The sequence below is a fragment of the Gorilla gorilla genome, chromosome 8, assembly GCF_029281585.2.
Source record: "Gorilla gorilla gorilla isolate KB3781 chromosome 8, NHGRI_mGorGor1-v2.1_pri, whole genome shotgun sequence".
Taxonomy (NCBI): domain Eukaryota; kingdom Metazoa; phylum Chordata; class Mammalia; order Primates; family Hominidae; genus Gorilla; species Gorilla gorilla.
This window is the reverse complement of record NC_073232.2, coordinates 44,799,912-44,818,644: the sequence shown is the minus strand read 5'-3', so window position 1 is coordinate 44,818,644 and position 18,733 is coordinate 44,799,912. Positions and strand designations below refer to the sequence as shown.

Here is an 18,733-nt window from a genome sequence, read left to right as displayed (position 1 = left end):
CCCTTTAACTAGGAGCCTTAGCCTGAAGGAGCCCGTGGCTGATGGGAGAGTTTCCAGCATCCTCAGGTGGGCAGGTGAGTGAGAGGTGAAGTCCTGGGTGAGGCCCTACTGAGAGATCCCGAATCGATCTGAGGATCCAGCAGCCCATTCCGCAGGGGGCTCCCTTTGCTCTGCTTCCAGAAAATTAGGGACAGTGTGGGAGTCGAAGTATGGCTGTTGCAGTTTGGGGCGTTGGGCAAGTCTCATGGGAAATGACTGCTTAAAACTGGGGCATGTTTTGAGTCCCAGGCCCTTGCTTTCTACGGAGTGTTTGTGGGGGGGCTTCTGTCTATCATCTGTGAGGACCACACACTGCCTCCATTCCAATTGGCAGTGGGTGGGGCCCTCACCCAGCAAGAACCAGAAGGAGGAGGACAGACAGCTTCTGTTGAGGTCTGGGCACTCATTTGGGGGTTATATCTCCCTGGGAGCCAGGAACAGTTGATCCCGCAGACCTTGGTCCCTTGTGGCCTCTCTGTACCCTCAAAGTTGCCCATGCACCCAGCTTTTCCATCTGCTTCCTGGGCTCCCGGCACCTCCTGCTGGACCTGTGGGCAGGAGCAGGTTGGGATCAGACTCAGAGGCCTTGGCTGACTTTGGTGGTGTGCTGAGGGGCTGGGGTCCTTGTTTGCCAACCCCCACACTCCCGCTCCACCAAACCAGTTTATGAAACTGCAGAACCACAGTAAACTCCTTCCCCTGGCAAGCCAAGGTGGTTGGGCGGGGTTGGGGTGACAATATGTTTCCAGGGGCCCCAGGGTTCTCTCCTCACAATTACCCTGCTAGAGACAGCCTCTGATGATCCAGTCTGGGCATGTCACCAGGCTGAGAGGGACGGCCCACCCAACAGAAGCCACAACAGGTCCCCAAAGAATGTCTGCAGGCTGGGACTCCTGAGTGAAATGAAGAAGTGGGATTCAACAGAGAGAAATGTGAAGTCTGCCAGCTAGGTATGAAGGGCCCATGGCTCAACTTGAGGGAAGTTTGTGCAAAATCTGCTTGGAAACGTTTGTTGACTTCACACGAACTAACAGTGTGAGCAGCTGCCAAAGCCCTGTGCAGGTTTGCATTGCATTAACTGTTGACATCGGTCTGGCTGTGCACAGACCTCAGCCCGAGTGAGGGACCCTACCCTTGGATAAATGTTGGTGAACTGCCGTGTGCCTTTGGGGAGGAGTGGGTGGTGCCTGGGCTGCAGAGCCAGGCCAGGGCAGGACTTGGGAGGAACATTGGAATTCTCAAGGTCTGAATGTCTGTCTGGGGGAAGGAGAATTCCACTTGCTCCAGGTGATTCCTGAAGGCAGAGCTAGCTCCAGAGGGTGGGGAGGGCCAAGAGGTAATTTTCAGCTCAAATGAGGAGAAGTTTCTAGGTTGCCACTCCCCCCGAGTGGCTGCTGGAGGCACAGGGGCAGGAGTGAGTGTCTCAGCACTAGCAGCAGTGTGAGCAAGGGATGGTGCTTTGTCACATGTCTTGCACATCCAAGGTAACCAAAGGACATTTAGTCCAAAGGATTCCAAAGAAAGGGATGACTGAGCCCTGCACCTGGGGGCTGACAGTATTGTCTGTGAGACTTGACTCAGACAAAACACCCGGAGGAAACGGCAATCAGTGGCAGATTGGTTCCACCTTTCTGGAAGAAGTTGGTCTCAGTTAAAGCTGCCCTGCAGTGAGCAGCAGCCTGTCCTTGCAGGAGTGCAACTGGGACCAGATAACCTTGGGCTGGAAAAGGGATTCCAGTTTCAGGCATGAGGAGGGGGTTGGATGTGAACAGACAACCTCTGTGGTTCCTTTGAGTCCAGAGTTCCTCGGCAGAGAAAAACACCCGCAGAACTCTGAGCGGCACACAAGGTTACGGAGGACGCAGCAGAGATCCGAATATAGCTGGCGGGAGGAAGGCGGCAGCGGGCGAGGGGAAAGTAGGTCCTTGGAACAAATGAGGTGGGGCATGAAATTAACGAGGCTGGAAAAGGGCTGAGCTCAGGGACTCCTTTTTAAAGACTGTCTTTTAGTAAGAAAAATGAGGAAAAGAAATTTGGGCAATGGAGATATAATGGAGATTGTAAAAGTAGCTATTGACAGCTGGCCCATTGGCCGGAGAGAGGGGCCGCTTGGAGAACAAGGAAGAGATGTAGATCAGTGGGTCTGGGGTGACCCCAGCATGGCATGCAGGGTGGACAGGAGTTGGCTGCTGACATCAGCTGCCCACACCTTGAAGGCTGCTGTGCTCCAGCCCTTGAGCTGGGCCATTCTGTCCCCCTACTGTCACGCACTGTGCTGTGACCTGTTTATCTTATCCCCTGACCTTGGCACATACTCATCCCTCACTGGGCATGCCACTTTTCTCCTTTTTGCCTTTCTGGGTTTCACCCCAATCACTCAGCTGAGTCCCTGCCTCTCCAAGAAACCTTCTCTTATGGGCTCATAGCCCACACCCAGTTCTGTTCTGAGCATCTGGGGGCCATTCCACCCACTTGGCACTTGGATGGACACATTCTTAGGAGCTCAAGCAGCCTGTCTGTGCAATGGGGGAGGGCCTGTCCACCAGGCTCGGTCAGCAGAGTGGTTGGAGGGCATAGGATGGACAGTTATTTGCCCCCATGGTGCTGGCCGTCTGGAAATTTAGAGTCCCTAGAAGCCTCGCCATGTCCTGCTTCTCACCTGCGATGTAGGGGTGGAGATGGAGGGGCTTGAAAGGGCCCCTGGTGGCTTTTCCTTCCCTGGCCACTAATCCAGGCTGCCTGCTCCCTCCTCCCAGCCCTGCCAGCTGGCCAAGCTTATCCTGTGGTCCTGTCCAGGTGACAAGGCCCTGGAAGAGGGCCAGCCAGCTGGACTTCTCAGGAGCTGTCACCAGAGCCCCAGAACATGGGGAGTGGAAGGAAGCACAGAGGCAGCAGGGCCCCTTCTCTGGGGAAGACAACCAGGGACACTGGGAGCCTGAAACCAGAGCCATTTCACACCTTGCCTATTAATTGCCAGATTGATTTTGGATCCCAGTCTCCAGGAGGACCCAAAAATCAATCCCCTCCACTCCATGCTTCTCTGGGCTCCAGAGTTGTTCTTAAAACTGCAGCTGTCCTGGCTGCTCTGGCTGAACCTTCCTGTCCAAGAGCAGGCTGTGGGTTCCAAAGCATGCTCAGGGCTAGGCGGCGGCTGTTGGCTTTATTCCAGATCCACTGATCTCTGTGTAGGAAGACTCTTACCCTGAAGGGGAGCCATGGGGTGTGATTGGAGAGGTGTTAAGAAGGCTCTCATTCTCAAAACTCCCTCCTACCAAGACGCCTGATATCCGTAATTCCACCATTAGGAAGTCATTTCTTTGGATACATTTAGGTCAACAGTCCCAGCTTCCAAAATATGGAGGCCCAGGAGAAGGAACACAGATTAAGGCTGTACCATTGCAGTTCCTTGTGAATGGAGGCACTGGAGGCCTCAGGGCATCAGGAGAGCTCTGAGGGGTGGGGAACAGGAGGCAGATGTCAGGGCGTGGGGGAGGGAAAGTAGAAATTGAAGACCACCCAAGAGGAGGCTGTGGAGGGGTGGTGAGCAAAAGAACAGTAGGTACCCCCAAGGCACTTCCCACTTGGGGGGCTGCTTTGGGGCTGTGGTGCTGGGAGACTGGCTCTGTGGCAGGTGAGATAAGATGAAGGAACTCCCGTTGGCTGGGTACCCTCTGTGCCTCCAGCCTTTAGCCAAGCACAGTGGCAGTCTGATGTCACCACCACCCTGTGGGAAGGGCTCCCACAGCCTTGTTTTTTAGATGAGACACTGAGGTGGTGAATGAGGCCGGGTGACCTGCCCAAGGTCACACAGCTGCTCCTGCAGCATGGGGGCTGGAGCTCGGGTCTGCCACCTCTTCATGCCATGATTTCACTGCCTCCTGCCTCCTCCGCAGAAGGGGCCAGGAGTTGAGGAGGCTTCTAAGAAGTTGGGAGAGCCGGACCATAATGGAAGGGGTACCTGAGGTCAAGGACGCCATGATTTCAAGAAGCTGAGGCAGGAAGTTCTATGACCCGCTGATGTTAGAAGCTGGGGACAGCCCCTGGGCTTCTGTCCTCAGCCTCCCTGACATCCTGCCCTGTGCAGAGCCCGCACATGTGGGAAGGCCTGGTGGGCAGGTCTCCTGCAGCCTCAGCCCAGTGGCTGCTGCCTGCTACTCCATCATGGCTCTGGAGATGTGGGCTTTAGGCAGGGTCACTGCAAGTCACTCTGTGTGCTTAGGGACATGGGGACATCATTGCTCATCCCCTGCCCACATGGACCCAATTACTGATGCAGCACTGTGTGTTCCCACAGCCACCAACACGGGCCTCATTCCTGGTAGCATCACAGATGGACAAAGAGGTCCTGGGCCTCCCTCCACTCCCCCAAGCCCATTATGCTAATTTCAGGTGTGTCTCCACTTTGTCAGCCTGGAGGGTGGAGCGTGCGTGTGTGTGTGTGTGTGTTTTGGGGAGGGAATGAGGCAGCAACTGCAAGAAGTTTGGTGCAGTTACAGGGAACAAGTCTCATCTTTGCCCAGCCTGTGAGCCCCTTGAGAGCAGGGGCCATGTCTGTTTTCCAATAACTGACCCCGAGGGCCTGGCATGGATGTGGGTACTCAGTACATGTTTGTTTAGTGACTGAATGGCTGAGTGAGTGAATTAGGAATCTCTTGGTGGCCATCTCAGTCCTCGCCCAGCCACAGCTATGCTGTGTGGCTTTTGGTGAGTTGCTAGATGTCTCTGTGTGCAGATACCTGAAAATAGTGCCAACTGGGAAGAATGGCTAATGACAGGCACGTGCTGAGGGGATAGTGTGGGCAGGAGGGCTCTGCAGTTTGTGGAAGGTGCCCGCAGTGTAAACTGCTGGGGACACTGGGGTCTCTCTCTTTTTCCCAAGGCAAGGCTGACACGGTTTGGAGCAGAGTGTAGTTTTGAGTGGGAGGAGGGGGCTGTCCTAGGCTTGGTTGGGGTGGGGTCATGTGGACTGGCATTGGAACTGAAGGGTGACAGGGAGGGCTGGGTCGGGGCTTGGCCAGGGGTTGAGGTCAGGGGCTGGCTCAGGCAATGGCTGGGGGCTCACGTGGATCCTGAATGAAGAAGTTGGTCAGAGCTGGGTACAGCTGGGCTTGGCTTCAGGACCTCAACTCAGGGCTGGACCAGAGGTCTCACCAGGTCAGGGCCAGTGTCAGCCTGGGGCCAGTGCAGATTCTGTCCAATAGGAGCACTGGGAATGGCTCACTGTCCTGGCCTCATTTGCTCTGAGCACATAAGCTGAGTGGGTGGATAACCAAAGCTTTCTGAGGGTGATGGCCTTGAAGAAGTCCTCCTGTCCCCAAGTTGTCCTTGGGGAAGCTCAGGGCTGCCCAGGGACCCAGGGGCCATTTCACCCTGTCTGTGTGTTGTCAGGGGAAGAACAGAATTGCCCAGCTAGCACTGACTAGCAGCTGGAGGGTGGTGTCATCAGCATTTCTCACGCATGCACGACACCCCATAGTTTATAACCCCTTTCCTACCCTGCATCTTCTTATCCTCTCCACAGCCCTGAGAAGCAGGCATGACAAGAGAGGATGCCCGTGTTACAGATGAGAAAAACAGAGGCTCTGGGAGGAAGCTTGCCTAATGCCACTCAGGAGGTAGAGGCAAAGCTGGGAAAGGCCCTGGGTCCCCAGACTGCCCCTCTGGAACTCCACATGCAGCCACCTGGGTGTCCTGCCCGGGATGCCATCCCCAGGCTAGGCTGGCGCTCACGCCCATGCCCTGCTGTCCACTGACACCCCGCAGAGCTTAACACCCCGCTGAGCCTGCCCTGCAGCCCTTGCCAAGTCTGTCCGAGTGGCCTCAGTCATTGGCAAGTCACAATGCTGACATCACAACTGCATAAAATTAATTTATTTAGTTAAGGGAGGTGTTAATTAAGAGTTCTCATTTATTGTCTTTGCAGACAGCTCTCGGGGGCTTCTGAGTTGTCATTGCTGGTGACAGCAAAAGCTAATGGTATCACAAGTTATTAATAGGACGGTGTGAGAGGCGGAGGGGCAGGAGCTGGGGCTGTGGGGGATGGGAGAATGGAGAGCTGCGGGAGGGGAGAGGATGGTCCCCTACTTTCTTCTCACCAAGTTGGGCTCCCCTCTGCAAGTTGATCCGATCACAGGCATTTTCTGGGGGATCTGGGGTTTGCTGCCAGGCCCCGTGATGCTCAGGATTTTGTGAGCCCTGAAGGAAGTGTCCCCAGGCCAGTGCCCACCCACTCCTGCTGCCCTCATTCCCACAGTTCCTGGTGTTTGCCTTGAGGAGTGTTGGCTCTTACATAAAGAGCTCATTCTTTGCTTGCTTTGTCTCTTCACTTACCCTAACCCTGAATATCTTGGGGTGCATATAGTGACAGTTTTAGCTCTGCCTCCCTAAAGCTTTTCACAGAGCTTGGAGCTTCATGGGAGGGCAACAGACATTTGCTAAGGGAATAAGGGGTCCTCTGCCCCCTAGCTGGTCTCCAAGTCTGGCCTTCTTGCTGAGTGATCTTGGGGTCATGGGTGGGGATGGTGGGAGAGAGAGGGCAGGTGGATCCACGACTCCACAAGTCCCCAGCCTCTTTCAGTGCCCTCAGCCTTGCAGCCCTGGAGATCCACAACCTGGGGAGTGGATAGATCTTTGCTGATGAAGGTGAGGTGTGTGCAGGTATGGGCAGTCAGGTGTGGGGCAGGCTTGCCAAGGTAGGGTAGTGAATGGGGAGTCGTCAGTGAACTCTGCACAAGGACCACCATGGGGAAAAGGGAAGAAGAGATTTTAAACTATTTTTAGCTAAACAACGATGGCTGCAAATCAGCCACTTGGTGCAGTGGAACAAACACAGCCAAGCAGCTCAGACCTGCAGGCCTGTCCCTGACAGTGTCCGTGACCTTGGGAAGGTAACTGCTCTCTGGGCCTGGCTTCCCATCTGTGAAGTGGAGGACTGGGCTGAAATTGACAAATTTCAATGTCCAATGTGTTCCACACCTCCCATGTCCTGCACAACTCACCTTCCAGTAGATGTGCCAGGCCCTTCATGGTTATCATCTCAAATGCCTACAGCTTCCGTGTGAGGGAGAGTCAATTATTACCCATTACAGTTGGGGAAACTGAGGTTCAGATGAGAAAACAGAGGCCATTTAATTTGCTCAAGGACCCATAGTCGTGGAATTTAAACTCAGGTTGGTGCTCTTTCCAGAATATCAGCTTATCTCCACTGATCACCTGGGATGGGGCCAGTACAAGGGAGACCCTGCGTTAGATGTGGGCTCGTTGACCAGGGCAGGCAGAGCTGAGAGAAAGGAAGAGATCAGAGCACCCATTGGATTCAACGGGCCCAACTGCTGAGCTCCTGGGGCATGGGAGGACAGGTTCTGAGACCATGATGGGACCAAACACACCCTGCACCATGAGTTCCAGCAGCCACCTGCCCCAACTACCTCCTGCCTGCCTTTCCTCCTCTCATCTCAGAGACACCGTCATTCATTCAGGACACATTTATTAGGGAGCTGGCCTGACAGCTGGGAGATGGATCAGGCTGTCCCCTGCCCTCAAGGGGCTCACCACTGAGTGGGAGAGGTGGCCCCATGAACAGTAAGCCCCACGATGGGTCACAGGGATGGGGATAGCACATGCACCCCCCCAAGGAACGAGGGAGCAAGGGGCAAGTTCAGGTCACCTAGGGCTCCCTGGCAGGAATGATTGCCTTTCACTGAGGGAGGGTGGTCAGAAATGAATTCCTAGAGGAAGTAGCCATTGAGCTGAGTCTTGAAAGGTGAGTAATATTCACCAAGTGGAGGGGATGGGGTTGCGGGGTGGGCCTTCAGGTAGGGCGAGTGGTGTGAGGAGAGTCTTGCAAGTGTGGGAAGAGGGGTATCCAGAAGTGAGGTGGGCGAGGGCTAGAGCACGCGGGGCATTGCACACTAACTTAGAGTCTGAACTTCATCCGGTGGCCTCCCCGGGGATGCTGCTGAGAGTAGGAAGAGGGAGATTTAGTTTGGGTTCCGCCAGAAGCCAATCCTGAGACGTGTGTTTAAGTGCAAGAAACACCGTAGGGACAGCAGGAAGGCAGGAGGGGCATTACCGAGCCAGCTCCCATGGTAGATGAGTGAAGCCCAGTCCTGCTGGGGAACCTGAGAGCTGGCATGGCACATGCGCCCACCCAAGGAGTGAGGGAGCAGGGGGGTTTATGTAGCAAGTCTCACCAGCCATTGCTTGAAGGCTGCTCCCAGGAGGCATCCCTGACATTTCTGGCCTTCTGTTCAGCAAAGAGGACCCAGCAGTCAAAGTCCTCAGGCAAAGAAATAAAGATGGCAGTTGGCGGTTGGGCCAGTGTGCCCTGAAATGGGAAGGAAGAGGGGATATAGGTGGAGAACCAACAGTGTCTGCTACAGTGGCTGAGCTGTGAGAACGTCCCAGAAAGGAAGGTAGAGCGCTGCTCAGCTTCTGCCAAGTCTAGGTGGATGGACTCTGAGGGCTGCTGCTGGTGGAAGAATTGCCTCCATCTGCACCTTCGCCAAGGCCTCAGTCTGGGGGCCAGACCTCAAGACAGGAGGCTGCAAAGAATTTGGTCCTAAGCTCCAGCACTTGAGAAATACAGGTCTGAGTTCAAGTGCTGATTGCCACTTTCAAGCTGCATCCTTGAGCAAGTTACTTATTATCCTTGAACCTGAGTCTTCTCCTCTGAAAAAGGGGAGATAATACTACCCACGCTGTGGGATCGTTGTGATCAATAAATGAAATGATGTCTGTGAAGTATTTAGCCCAGTGCCTTGAATACATTATGTGCCCAATGAATGTTTGTTATCATTATGATTTTATTATTCCAATGATAGGTAAAAAAGGGAGGAGCAAGATGCAGGCTTGTAGAAAACACTGCCAACTTACCAGCCCAGAGTGATTTTCAGTGGCCCACTTTGTCGTTAGGAGTTAAACAGGCGGCCGGGTGTGGTTGCTCACAGCTGTAATCCCAGCATTTTGGGAGGCTGAGGCGGGCGGATCACCTGAGGCCAGGAGTTCAAGACCATTCTGACCACATAGTAAAACCCTGTCTCTACTGAATACACAAAAATTAGCCAGGTGTGATGGTGCATGCCTCTGGTCCCAGCTTCTCAGGAGGCTGAGGCAGGAGGATTGCTTGAATCCAGGAGGTGAAGATTGCAGTGAGCTGAGATCATGCCACTGCACTCCAGCCTGGGCAACAGAGCAAGACTGTCTCAAGAAAATAATATAATATAATATAATATAATATAATATAATATAATATAATATAATATAAGGCGAAAAGTGGAGTAGGCAGTTCTTGTCTGATAAGGCCATTCCTGGGTCTTGGAGGTGTTAAACAGGCTCAGGCAGCATTTCTGGACTTTGTGAGCATAAATTGAACCAGCAGCAAGTGACTTTATATGTCTCTGCTCATAGGTACTGGTTGTGACAATCATTTCTTTGTCTATGACACCTGTCTCCCCAAGAACTCAAGATCAGCTTCAGACATTAACCTAGTGATTATTGCATGATCTCAAGACTATCCTTGAAATAGTCTCTGAAGATATGGAGCAGAGGAAGGAACATTGAACAAGAAGTCTGGGTTCTTATTTAATTTTTATTTTATTTTGTTTTGTAGAGACAGTGTCTTGCTATGTTGCAAGGAGTCTGGAATCTTATTTAATTTTATTTATCTTATTTTTTATACAGATAGTATCTTGCTATGTTGCCCAGGCTGGTCTTGAACTCCTGGCCTCAAGTGATCCTCATGCCTTGGCCTCCCAAAGTGTTGGGATTATAGGCGTGAGCCACCATACTTGGCCAAGGAGTCTGAATTCTAATTCGGGCTCTAAAATGAATGTCAAGTTCCTTGTCTGAAATGTGGGGATAAAACCACATCATCTTGGTCTCTTCCTAGGGCTGTTGTGAGGATCACATAAGATCATGAAAAAAAAATCATGAATGTGGAACTACTTTGAAAACTATAAATTAGCATCCAGAGTTGGGACTAGAGCCAGGTGACTTGATTCCTGTGCCCTGGGGGCTTCCAAAGGGCTTAAGAAACCATGGCCACTACAGAAGCCTTACATGTCATCATGCCACTCCAAGGATGGCTCAGGCTTAGCCTCTGGCGCAGGCAGCCTGGGAAGAAGAAAGAGTGCCTGGGGAACCTTGGACCTTGGGAGGAATGCCTGAAGTTCTTGCTCAGGGACATCAGTGGGGGATGCTCTCAGCTGGCCCCTGGGGATGGAGGAAAGGCAGAGTAGGATGAGACTGGCAGTTATTAAACCAGGAAGTGAGGTGGTTACTGGCATTCCGACCAGTTTGGGGCAGTTTTTCTCATTTCCCTATGCATGCAGGTACATTTCAGGATGTGACTTAAGGGCCTCCTGTCCACACCCAGTTGGTGAAGTCCAGGGAAGCTGGTTCTGGCCAGGTTGGCAAGACCAGGGGTCTCTCAGAGGTCATGTGGCTTTCTTTTCTTCCTGGCCATAGACTGGCCTGCTCTCTAGCCCTTCATCTCAGCCAGACTGAATGCAACCCCACCCCATCTCAATGGTCAGCCTTGGTGTCCTGCAATGTGAAGTCATCGTGTGCTGGAGAGGTTGTGGGTCTGGGGCTGGAGGTCCAAAAAGAGGGGACCTCTGCTTATACAAGCAGCTTTGGACTCAGAATCCCCAAATCCAGGGAACGATTTTCACTATCGCCCGGAGAGTGAAGGTCATGGCCTTAGTGGAGCAGAGACAGGAAAAGATGCATACCCCAGCTTGGGATAGCTGGGTGGGATGTGTCCTCCACAAGAGGACAATAATCTCTCATAATGATAGTGAGTGGAGACCACCAGGATGATGCATTGTCACCCTCTCCTTAACCCCATAAAAGACACCAAAATGGATACATCTTCACATCCTTCCTGAACCCCACTTAGAGTACAATGGCTTTGTGGGGCTATTTTTATTTTGGGGGCATTTCTCTGTGACTTCTTGATTGGAGAGACCTAAGATATAGAATGAAGATTCTTGGTGCTATTTAGAACCCCTCTGCTACCTGAAAAAGGCCTGCTCTGATGACTTCAGGGCTCAGACATGATTGGTTCAGGGCCAGGGAAGGCAGTATTGAGAAGTTTTTGCATAGGTTCAGACTTTAATCTAGATTCAGGGACCCAGTCAAACTGTCTCCCTAAGATCTTATTTTAGTTTTCAAAGCTAAAACCTCTAAAAAATTGGCTCTGCTTGCTTGCAGTTTAAGTAAAAACCTTCATATTTATGGCTTTTCTAGTTTTCCTTCAGTAGTTCACATCCATTTAACCCTCTGAATCTAGAATATGCTTTGTGAACTGAGATTATGAGAGGAAGCCAGTTCGGAAGACAAGGGTCATAGCATCCAGAGGTTTGGAGGAGAGGGACCTGGGAGGGGGAGATACAGGGATGTAGTGGGGGAGGTAAAGAGGGGATATTGGTAAACCAAAGAGTGAGAGTGAATTGAAAGTAATCCAGTGGTCTAGGAGAGAGGGAGGGGTGAGAGTTGAAGGGAGAAAGAGAAAACATGGAGGAGAGAATAAAATAAAGGGTTTGAAGAGAGATGAAAGTGCAGTAAAATGTGAGGACAAGACATGATGGAAAAGAGAGAGCAGGAGGCAGAAGAGACGAAGAGGAGGCAGATGAGGCAGGGGAAGTGAGGTGGAAAGAAGGTGGGAGGGGGGTAGGGGTTGGAGCATGGAGGTCCCAAGATCTGGACTCTTTTTTGTCACCATGCATCTGTACAGCAGATAAATACAGGGCAGCTGGGCTTTTCTCTCTTCTTAATTGGCATCTTTGGATCTATCCCCGCTTGACAAATCAGGCCACTTATTATTAGTGATGACAAGGATAAATATGACAGGCATTCATTTTGCATCTGGGCCCCCTGATAATAGAAGTCAGCACACCAGCCCCTCTCCCCACTGCTTTCTCACTCCCGGCTTGGGCTCCCCAGTGGGGAAACTGAGTGTCCAGGAGCTGTCCATGGCTTTGCGAGGTGCTGAAGGCATCTGCAAACCCTCTTCTGGTGGGAAGCCAATGGACAGGAACGCTCCACAATTTGAGTGGTGCTGAAACCCTCTATACCCTGCCTCTTGTCTGATTCCAACGTGAAAGCTGGGTGGCTGGAAGCTGTCCACAGCCTATGTGGTGTTGAAAGCCCTGTCCCCAGGGCTGGGGTGGCAGGGTGCATCTCTTTCCCACAGAACACAATTACTTCTGGCATGGAGTGGTCAGTGGCTTAAATGTACCTGCCTTGCCATGGTTCTAAAAGGCCTGGATGACTTTAAGTGTGTTCCTTCCCAACTCTGGGTCTCAGGATTTCCACCTTTAAAATGAAGGGCTAGATTAGGTGTTCTCTCAGGGCCCTCAAGCACTAGCCCTTTCTGTTATCAAAAGCCTTCAAGAGATTCCTTCTGCTTATAGGATCGAGCTACAAATCCTATAGCCAGGCCCTGAAGGCCCCCTCTGGCCCCTCTCCACTTCCTGGCTTTGCCCTCATTCCAGCCAGATGAGCCTTCTCTCAGGCCCCAGACACACTCTTCTTTTCTTCCCCTGAGCCTTTGCCATCCCCACTGCCCTCCTTCTGCCTCTGACTGTCTCCCTTCCTGATCTCTGGGAGCACTGACCACCTGGGCCCCCTCTTGAAAAACAATGGCCTTATACTCAGTGTGCTTTCAGTTTCTTTTGTCTTATATGGCTGTGTCTTACATGGCTCCCCTTGAGGGACTCCCCGGGGCCAGGGCCATAGTCCAAATCAGTGATCAGTGGCTCACAGTTTCCCATGACCATGTGTGTGGAGCATGGGTGAGTACTTGTGGCATTTTGACCCAATAAGCTCTTTTAATAAAACTTATGATTGCTCTTTCAAGGCTGCCGGTGAAAGAAGATTACTCCAAGAAGTGCTTAGCTGAGGCTTGTGGCCCCCTCTTTGAGACAGAATCTTTCTGAGGCTCCCACTCCAAGCTGGCATGGGTGGCCAAGGTCACACTTATGTAGACAGATAATTCTGCCTCGTGTCTCCATGGAGTGGCCAAGACATGGTGGGTCACACACACAAGCCTCCATCTCTGTTTACTCTGAGCCTATGAGAGTTGACCCAATGCCCTCATTGTATGGTGGTCACAGCTGCCCCACCTTCAACTTTAGGGACCTTTCAGGGAGCTTCCAACCCACTCACCCCACTAGAGCTCAGACTACCTCATAAAGTTTTCTCTCTGGAGCTCAACCGCGGAGGATCCAACTTGATTAGTGGAGATGTGAGAGTTTCTCTGCACACTGTTCCCATACAGGTGAGTTGCCTCTCCCTCTGCCCTCCATAAATAAAGAGCTTCCATCTATTGGGCCGGGCAAGCAAGTAGAGAAGTGGTGGCTCTCTTTTCTTCGTTAAACCCATGGGGAACTAAAAATGGCCCAGAGGTGGCATCATGCATGAGGTGGGCATCATGCAAAGATGGGCATCATGAGATGAGGGACTCCTCATCTCAGCTAAGCAGGCAGAACCACATCCTGATAGTCTAGAAAAAATTCTTGGGAAGAAAATTCTCTCCTCTCTAGGCCTATTATCAGCCAATTCACCAGGACAGGCATTGGTATCCACTCTGCCCACTGCCCACTGCTTGGCAGAGCCCCTAAAGCCAAGGCTAGTAACCAGAAGTTCCAAATGGTTTAGAGGGGAGAGCTGTGTTTGCTAACGGATCTGACTGTGTCTGACAAACTGAAGCCATGTGCTTGATGGCCTCAGGTCCTCTGGGAAAGAGGGCTCAGAGCACTTACCTTCCCTCAAATATACTGGCACATTCTCGGAACCCCAGCGTTTGCCCTGTTGAATCTCTTATCAGTGATCAAAGGGCTTGGAGATGATCTTAGATTCTAGACCAGCTCCTTTTCTTAAAGATGGGGAAACTGAGATTTCCCCAGGAAGGGAAAATCAGTTGCCCGAGCTCACACAGCAGAGAAAGGAGCATCTTTGACTCTTGGCTCTCAGTCTCATGCTCTTCCTCCTCCTGCCAGAAGTGTTTGCATTTTAATAGAATTGTGGAGGCTGAAGTGCCTCGTGACCCCTCTAATGGTGGGGACTTCAGGCATGGTGACATGTGGTGATGGAGATTTTGGGGATCCCTGCTGAGGCTGAGTTTCCTGCCTTGTGGAGAATGTCTATGACCTCCAGCAGAAGAACTTTACAGAGAGCAGAAATGTCAGGGCACCCCTTTAGAAACTACCCTTAGGACTCTGTACTCTCCCAGGCTGACGGGGGTTGGAGGGCCTCATTTGTCTCTGCACTGGGGGATGAATGGCTCGGGAGGAGCTAATGAAGCTGTCTTCCCACCAACACACCAAGACAGTGACGGATGGCTCGTGCGGAAAAGGCAGGTGTTGGCACATGGCCCATTGGACAGGGTAGAGAATAACACGTCCCTCAATGTCACTGTAGGTCACAGTGATGGCTGGGACCCCAGGGAGGGGGCATGTAGGCTCTGGAGTGAAGTGACAAAGACCCCAGGGAAAGCCAGTGCTTCCCATAGCCCCCTTTTTGTGACAGGCAGACAGAAGGTCAGCGTTAGAAGTGTGATAACTACCATATAATCCTGCTAGCTCGTTGTCCAAGTGGAAGTATACAGGCCCAGGAAGGGATAGTGAGTTGACCAAGGTCACACAGCTAGCTAAGGTCTGAGATTGCTGCAAAGGTCCTCAGCGGTCCAGGGGAGGGAGAAGAGTGACCTCAGGATGTATCACTGTAGCACTGTTCTCACCTGCAGGGCAGTGGGAGGGGAGGGTCCCACTTTTTGCCTGGTATTAGAGACCTTGATGATCTGTTCGCACCTTCTCTTCCTCCTCACTCTGCAGCCCACACCATCTGCCTTCCACTCCCAACCTCTGAGCCTTAGCTCATGCCCGCTGAGGGCCAGTTGTCCTCCAAGGGCCTCCCATCCATCTGTCTGCTTATCTATGAGAGGCATGGGCCCAAATACCATTTGTCATCATGCATTCCACTTGGCATTCTGAACCCACTCCCAGTGCAAGGTCCCCACCTGAGTGGTATCCCATCACCATGCCCTCTCCCCATTAGTATTTTGGAAAAACCTCTCCAAAGAACATTCTCTTCCATGGCAACCATTCCTGAAGTTTTGGAAGTATTACAGCTAGATGCCAGAAGCCTGCATTCCTGGTGTATAGGAAATAAGTCAGGCCAAAGAGGGGAGAGGGATGGAAAGAGAAAAGGGTAGAGTGAGTTCTTGGCTTCTCTGCAGGCCTAGAGCAGTTTCACCCCAACCCTGGCCACCGAGATCTTCGCTTCTTTCTGGTCCAGGTGGTCAGTCTGGCCTGGGTGGGCCTGTGGGATTTGATGGAGGAAGCAGGAAAGAGAGTGGCTCCAGATGCAGTTGTTCCCCTTACCTCTGCCAGGGGCTCCTCACCACTGCAAGTGGTCTTGTGAGCATTAGCTTGCCTGACTCCTGCTACCACAGCCCTGGGAGGTGAGCTGGGCCTTGTTGGCCCCATTTCCCAGATGACATCACTGAGGTCCAGGGAAAGCAATGACCCAGCCCAAAGGGATCAGTGGGTTAGTGGCATTTGTTCATTTTCTCAAATCAATAAATATTTATTGAGGCACTGTGCTAGGTGCTGGGAATATGAAGATGAGCAGGGCAGACATGATTCCTGTCTTGCAGGGCCTTTCAGAGGCCCCAGGTGGCTGCATTGCTGGGTCTCTGGCCTCTGGAGGCACATGCATTGGCAAGAGCACTATCTTGAGAGTCCTCCCTTGAAACTCAGTGTGCAGATTTGTACCTCAGAGCTCTTCCTCCTGTCCATGGGACTTTCTTGGAAGCCAGCATCCTTGAGGGCACTTCCCCACCTTCTTCCCTCAGCACATCCATCGGCCCCTCACAGTGTCTGGTCTTCAGTGTCTCACCTGCCAGGACCTCCTCCCTTATCTGCCACTCACAATTCCTGTTATTCACCTTTCACAGGGAATGAAATGAAAGAACGAAGAGGAAAATCTTAACCTGTACAGCCTCTTGGATGATGGGGTGGGAAGTAAAGACCTGTCCCCCAGTTTCCTGCTGCCTGGAGAAATCTGGAAGATCTCCTAGGGCTTTGGAGAATGAAGGCACCCTTGTCTGGATGCCACCACAGCCTCCTCCCTCTCACCCCGGCCTCCTGCTCCTCATCTTCAGCCCACCAAGGCCAGATTTGTCTTGCAAAGTGGCATCATTATAAACGCATCAGCCTCCTCTGGATGCCTGTGCCTGCTCCCGCCAGCCCATCCAGGCTCGATTACATCTGAGGCTGTCTGGGGTAATTAAGTGACATTAGGACGCATCCCCTGTTGTAATGCAGTGTTCAAAGCCCTGGGCTCTTGCTTCCCAAGAGCTGCTGCCGCTGCACTGAAGCTGTGTCTGCCTAATGCACCCCACTGTGATTGTGGCTAATTACTCCACAGACAGGCCTCATTAGTGGTGGGTTCGGGATGGAAGGTGAGAAGCAGGCTGTCTCCCCTGCCTCCCCCAGCCCACTGGCTTCCCCTCTCCCTCCATGGCCAAGCTTGCCTTACTTTGCTGTTGAGGCAGGATTAGAATAGGGCAAAGGAATTCCCAAAAGAGGTCTCATCTGGGCAAGGTCGTCTACTGAGCTACAGGGCCTTCAGGAACTTTCCAACTGCTTTATTCAACTAATGGGAAGCCAAGGCCCAGAGGGGGTTACTGACTTGCCCAAGGTCACACAGCACAAGTGAAATGCGCCACCTTTCCTAACTGCCCAGCTTGGAGGGGTAGGGGCAGGCCAAGTGGGATTATGCACAGCCAGGACCCACCTGGGTCCAGAGCTAGTGGGAGAAAGGGCTCATGGGCACCCAGGAAAAGAGCTGGATGGCTACGCTACCCCAGAGGCTCTTTCTGGTCTCTAGGTCTTTGCAACTGTTGCCTGGAATCCTCTTCTGATGCCCTCCACCTGCCACCTTGCACCTGGCTGACTCCTTTCATCCTTCAGGTCTCGCTTTCTCCAGGAAGCCTCCCCTAACTCCTGAGTTTTGTGCTCCTCATCCATGCTTCCATGATACTCTGTACTTCCCCATCTTGGCAGTCATCAGTCTGAATTGTCAATACCTAATACCCCACATGCTATACCCATAGGAGGAGCAAGCTCTGAGACCCTCTTGTTCATGTAGTAGGCATTGGCCTAGCTCACAGATGGCCTCTGATAAGAATTAGTAGAAGGAAAGATGTAATGATTGATGGCTGCTTGACCAGTACAATGAGTACCATGGTAAGGCTGTTGGTGTTCACTCACATCTGAGAGTTTCTTTATACTTCTCAGCCTCCCTTGCTCTTAGGCTGGTCACATGACTCACTCCAGCAAATGGGATGTGAGCAGAAGGTATATATGTTACCTGGAATGAGGTGAATAATTACCTGGTGTGCTTTTCTACAATCCTCGTTGCCTGAGTGATGCCAAGATAATTTTGAAGCTGCAAGATGGTGGAGCCACAAGATAAAAGGAACCTGTATCCCTGAGTCACCACACAGAAGAGAGACATCTAGGAAAGCTGCTTGACCTGGGTCATATGCGTAAGAAATAATCAACCTTCCTGTGCAAAGCCACCGAGATGTTGGGGCTACTTATTAGAGTGGCTAGTGGGAATTACTCTGACTAATATAAAGGGGATAAACTTGATGGGATGCAAATAGGAAATGGCTTAATTTTTTCCAATAACTGCTTTAAACATGCTCCTATTAAGCCTCCTTTCCCTGTCTCTTGACAACATCTTGGACAGATTCTAAGTTTTTGGTTACTGTTGGTTGTAAGAAGAGTCTCATCTTAGTAATTAGGACTCACTTTCAGGGCCAGTCCAGCCTCAGAGATTTATGCTCACATCCAATTGAAAACTTCTTCCTTTCCTTCAGCTCAGGGCTGACCCATGGCTTGGAGATAAGATTGGTCTGCTCTTTTGCTTCGCTTCTGCTTTCTTGCCCTCCTGCTGCTGGCTCCTTGAGAGTCAGAGCAAGGAGATAGAGGAATAGTAGAAAAAGGGGCTAAAAGTCTTAGGTCCCCATCACTGTTGTAACCCACTGCTGATGTCCTGGGTGTCAGGTTCTCTGAGGCTGGTGTTTGGGACAGTGTTTTTGTTGGTCCTTTTGAGACATTACATGGACCACCATCTGCCCCCTTCTCTGATGGTGGCCATGCAGAATGCAGCTTGGGATGGCCTCCTGTTATACTCTCCTCTCCTGCCCACCACCAGGGGTATGTCCAAGCCCATGGGGAACACTCGCATGCTTCCTACCATACGACAGCAGGCTGGCCTCCGGTTCTCACACTCCAGTGTGGCCTGCGCCAAGGCAGGCACCTGAAAGACCTGGGAGGTAACAAGTCCAAAAATGAGTGGAATCATCTGTCCCTTCTTAGGGGCCCTATGGAGGGAGGAAAGAAGCCTGAAAAATAAATGGGGCTTGGAATTCTTTTGGCTACAGGTTTGTAACATCGAAGTTGAGGGGATTATTTTGTGTCACAAAAGGATTCTTCTAGGAGTTACTAACTTGGAGTTTGGCTAAGTGGAGGGGTAAGGGTGAGACAGATTATAGCGCTGGTCTGTGCTCTTTGTAGGTCATGGGTTCTTTGGGGAATATGATGAAATTTCCCTATAAAAATGCATGTATTCATGTACGGATAGTATTTATTATGAAATTTTAGGGCATCCTGAATCC

General features: G+C 51.7%; 1 long non-coding RNA gene across 1 annotated transcript; it reads left to right on the top strand.

The window, feature by feature from the left end:
* Nucleotides 1-861: 861 nt before the first annotated feature.
* LOC101144751 (uncharacterized) lies at nt 862-5,921 on the top strand. The gene is made up of 2 exons (XR_175635.4): nt 862-989; nt 5,561-5,921. It is a non-coding gene; the product is annotated as an uncharacterized lncRNA (long non-coding RNA).
* The last annotated feature ends 12,812 nt before the right edge of the window (nt 5,922-18,733 follow it).